Raw genomic sequence first — 5,149 nt, forward strand, 5'->3', positions numbered from 1 at the left:
ATGTAACCTCTGTCATCTTTTACCCAGATTATTATAGTAATCTCCAAATTAGTCTCCACACCTGTAGTATTTCCCTTTTTACACCCGCCCCCCATACTCACACTTTCTTTTCGAAATGAATATATTATTATGTGATTTAAAAAAAACCCTTTGCTGATTATTAATTGTTTATGGATAAAAACTAAAGTTCTTAGCAAGGCTTATAAGGTTCATTTTGATCCAACCTCTGCCTATTGTTCTGACATCATCATTTCTTGCCATGTTGCCACAGGGATGCTTCTTAGCTATGCTAATTATTTCAGGTTCCCTGAGCTCATCATGGCCGTTCTTACTTTAACACTTTACACATACTCTAAAAATGTATAAGCCTGAAGTAGTCTCCCAAGTAAGTCTGGATAACTCCTGGCCATTTCTGGAGACCTACTACAAAACTCTCTTCTTTCCTAAAGATTTTTTTGAATCTTGTTTCTTTACTTTTAATCAGTTAGTTGATTACTTTGCTGCAAACAGTCCCTGGATCATACCTATATAGCACTTGCCAGAGTGTTTATGTGTGTTACTTTCTCATATGTTGATTTCCCTGATGAACATGTAAACTATTAAAGGACAGGGATGGTATCTTTCTCATATTTGTAACTTCAGTGCTAAGTACAGGGTCTGTCAACTTAGTTATTAAAACTTCTCTCTAATGAATGAATGAGTGAATGAGTGGCCCTGATGTTCCATTGACAACACCCTCATTACCTGGATCATCTGGATTCTGTAATCAAACTAATCAGAGAGGGATTGATCAGCCTAGCCCACATAGTCAGATTGTTGATGGACAGCTACAAAAATGTATTTTGTCACACATAGGTGGAGCTCAACCATCTATTCTTACAGGCTTGGATAGCTGAGCCTGACAAAAGGTACCAGGAAAGGCATTAGGAAGAGTGAGGATTTGGAAGAAAAGAGCAATAGGAACTAGATCAGTGGTTCTCAACCTTCCTAATGCCTCGACCCTTTAATATAGTTCCTCATGTTGTGGTGGCCCCCAATTTCATTGTTACAAATTGAACATAATTAAAGCATAGTGATTAATCACAAAGACAATATGTAATTATATATGTGTTTTCCGATGGTCTTAGGCGACCCCTGTGAAAGGGTTGTTCGACCCCCAAAGGGGTCGCGACCCACAGGTTGAGAACCGCTGAACTAGATAGTAATGTTCCTGGAAAATAAAGACTATCAGGTATTCCCCTACTCCCCCAAATATTCAAATCTAGAGTGTATGTGTGTGCTTTGGGAGGCAACATAACCCTTGTCCAGACCTGAAATTGCACCAATTAATAACAGTTGCTGACTTAATGCATTTTTAATGCCACTTGGAATAAATTAGTTTGAGGGAGATGTTATTTAGTTTGTTTATTGGTTGATTGGTTTTTAAGACACCCAGCCATCTGAGCAATTCAATAACATCAGAGCTGATAAACAGTATTCAGCTTGAGAATTTGAGGAAGAAGGGTTGAATTATTGTCTTTTAAAACCCCTCTTGACAAAAGGGAAGGAAAGATACTGCTGAGTGAAGTATGGAGAAGTTTTCCAACATTTAAAATTTAAGTTAAAAAATTTAAAGTTAACATTTAAAAAATTTAAAAATCGCCGAAACCGGTTTGGCTCAGTGGATGGAGCGTCGGCCTGCGGACTGAGGGGTCCCAGGTTCGATTCCGGTCAAGGGCATGTGCCTGGGTTGCGGGCACATCCCCAGTGGGGGATGTGCAGGAGGCGGCTGATCGATGTTTCTCTCTCATCGATGTTTCTGGCTGTCTCTGTCCCTTCCTCTCTGTACCCTCCCTCCCTCCCTTCTTCCCTCCCTCCCTTCCTTCCTTTCTATCTTTCTATCTATCTACCTATCTATCTAAAAGAAGATACATGAACTGATTTTTAGAGGAAAGAAAGTAAGGGAAACCGACATTTGATGTATGCTCTCTAGGTGTTAGAGTTCTGTGTTGGGTAGCCTGGTGGAGTAGAAGACACCTGGGCTTTGAGGTATCGGGGTCTGACTTGAATTTTGGCACTTTGCTGGTTAACAACTATGTGTATTTCAGGAAGTTTTTAAAACTTCTCTAACCCCCAATTTTGCAAGGTTGTTGTAAGGAAAGTGTCTGAAACATAGTAAGTAAGCGTTCAATACATTTTAGTTTTCTTCCTTTAATCCACTGTGGAATAAATAACACAAATATTTAATATTTTGTATTAAGTAAAAGAAGTAGGACTGGAACTGTTTTTTGATTCCCAGCCCTAGAGGAATCTAGAAGTAATAATGACTTTAAACTGGGGTTAATTTGCCTACATTGGTGTCTGAGAGATATTATTATTATTATTACTATTATTATTATTTGCCCAAGCAGATCATACCATTTGTATATTCTCTGTATTTCCTCTTCTCTAGTAGCCTCCCTGTGGGAAACTGCTTCTCCTACCTTTCATGTATATGTTCTAATGAAGGACTGATAACCAGTCAACCCTTAAAGCCTTAATTCTAGAGAAACTAGGCAAAGCCTGAAACGCATTTAAGTGATTGGCAATCAGAGGGTGATTCTCCATTTTGTCCTTTTCCTAATTGTTGTATTTCATTTATAGGCAGTAGGAGGACACAATATTTTTGTCAGTGTACATCATGGAGAAATGAAAAAAATCAGCAATATAAGAGCAATTTAATATCTATATATACATAAAAGCCTAAGTGACCATCACAACCGAACGCACAACTGAACAGGCTGCATGGGGCGACCAGGCCAGCAGGGGGGTTAGTGAGGGATGACCAAATAACTGAGCAGCAGGCTGCAAAGATGGCGGTGCCCACAGCTAATAAGGAGGGAATATGCTAATTGACTGCCATGCCCTCAAAGATGGTGGTGCCCACAGCCAATAAGGAGGGAATATGCTAATTGACTGCCATGCCCTCAAAGATGGTGGTGCCCACAGCCAATAAGGAGGGAATATGCTAATTGACTGCCATGCCCTCAAAGATGGTGGTGCCCACAGCCAATAAGGAGGGAATATGCTAATTGACTGCCATGCCCTCAAAGATGGTGGTGCCCACAGCCAATAAGGAGGGAATATGCTAATTGACTGCCATGCCCTCAAAGATGGTGGTGCCCACAGCCAATAAGGAGGGAATATGCTAATTGACTGCCATGCCCTCAAAGATGGTGGTGCCCACAGCCAATAAGATTGGAGAGGGTGCAGGCTGGGCTGAGGGACCAAACCCCTCCCCCGCCCCAGTGCATGAATTTCGTGCACCAGGCCTCTAGTATTTAAATAATCTTTAGGAAATGGACATGTTTCCCTTGCAAATTCCATACTTTCTTGTGCTAGGTAGCTTCATAATACTAAGGGAAAACTTGTAAACTTCTACTGGTAACTCTGTGTACTTGTAAGCAGAGCTTTAATCACTTTCACTTACTATGCTTTCCAAAGATTCTATATAATAAAAGCCTAATATGCAAACTGACCAAACAGTGGAACATCCAGTGGAACGACTGATCGCTATGACATGCACTGACCACCAGGGGGCAGACGCTCAACACAGGAGCTGCCCCCAGCCCACAGGGCCAGGCGGGCCAAGGCGGGTGCCAGCAGGGCCCCCTCTTCCCTTCTGCCCCCTCCCCCTGCCTTGATCTCCCCGCTGGTTGCCCCACAGATTGGCCCTGATTGCCGGCCAAGCCTAGGGACCCTACCCATGCATGCTTTTGTGCACCGGGCCTCTAGTTAGATAAGATGTAGCTTAAAATAGGTTTCAGACTCCTACTTGTGTGCACGAGTTTCAGTTTTATATCCTACATATGAGTAAAATCATATAGTTCTTAGTTTTTTTTCCTGACTTATTTGACTGAGCATAATATTCTCAAGGTCCATCCATGTTGTTGCAAATGGGAGTCTTTCATCTTTTCTTATGGTTGAGTAACATTCTGTTGTGTATATGTACCATATCTTCTTTTTTTTTTAGAACAAATATTTAAAAAATATATTTTTATTGATTTCAGAGAGGAAGGGAGAGAGAGAGAGAGAGAGATAGAAACATCAATGATGAGAGAGAATCATTGATTAGCTGCTGACTAATGCCCTACACTGGGGATCTAGCCCGCAACCCAGGCATGCACCCTGACCAAGAATCGAACCGTGACCTCCTGATTCATAGATTGACACTCAACCACTGAGCCATGCCTGCTGGGCTGTGTCACATCTTCTTTATCCAATCCTCTATCGAAGGATACCTTCGATTGTTGGTTGTCTCCATGTCTTGGCCACCGTGAATAATGCTGCAATGCGCATAAGGGTGCATATATCTTTGCGAATACATGTTTTCAAGTATATACCCAGAAGAGGGATTGCTGGGTCATATGGTTAGATCTGTTCTTAATTTTTTGAGGAATCATCAGACTGTTTTTCATAGTGGCAGTACCAGTCTACAGTCCCAGCAGCAGTAAATGAGGGTTCCCTTTCCTCCACAACCTCTCCAACACTGAGGGAAGGGGGTAGAGAGCTGGGGGCTAACGAGGGCCTAATATATGATGATAGATGATTATTTGACTTTGGGTGGTGGGCACACAGTGCAATATACAGATTTTATAATGTAGAAATCCACACCTGTAACCTATATGATCCTATTAATCAATGACACCCCAATAAATTTAATTAAAAAAAAAAGGTTTCAGAGTCTGTGTGAATGGCCCTTCAGTAGTGGCAAAGTTTATTATTAGTGAGGAATATGCCCTCTGCTGGCTTGATTCATTTTCAATCAAATCTAATTTTGCCTGAATCTTCTTTTACTGATTTTTCCACTTTCTCTTGCCCATTGCCCCTAAGCTTATATGTAGACTCACCACTGATTGCATTAGAGTGGTCAACACAGGTTTCGCTCAGCATGTATTATTATTATTGCCTTTAAAAAATATTTTTATTGATTTCAGAGAGGAAGGGAGGAGAGAGAGACAGAAACCGGGAATCGATCCATGACCTCCTGGTTCATAGGTTGACAGCTCAACCACTGAGCCACGCTGGCTGGGGGAGCATGCAGTATTTTTTTTAATTGAATTTTATTGTTTAAAGTATTACAGATAGTAGTACATATGTCTCCTTTTTTCCCCCCCCATTGACCTTTCCC

This window comes from Myotis brandtii, unplaced genomic scaffold, assembly GCF_000412655.1.
Source record: "Myotis brandtii unplaced genomic scaffold, ASM41265v1 scaffold643, whole genome shotgun sequence".
Taxonomy (NCBI): Eukaryota; Metazoa; Chordata; class Mammalia; order Chiroptera; family Vespertilionidae; genus Myotis; species Myotis brandtii.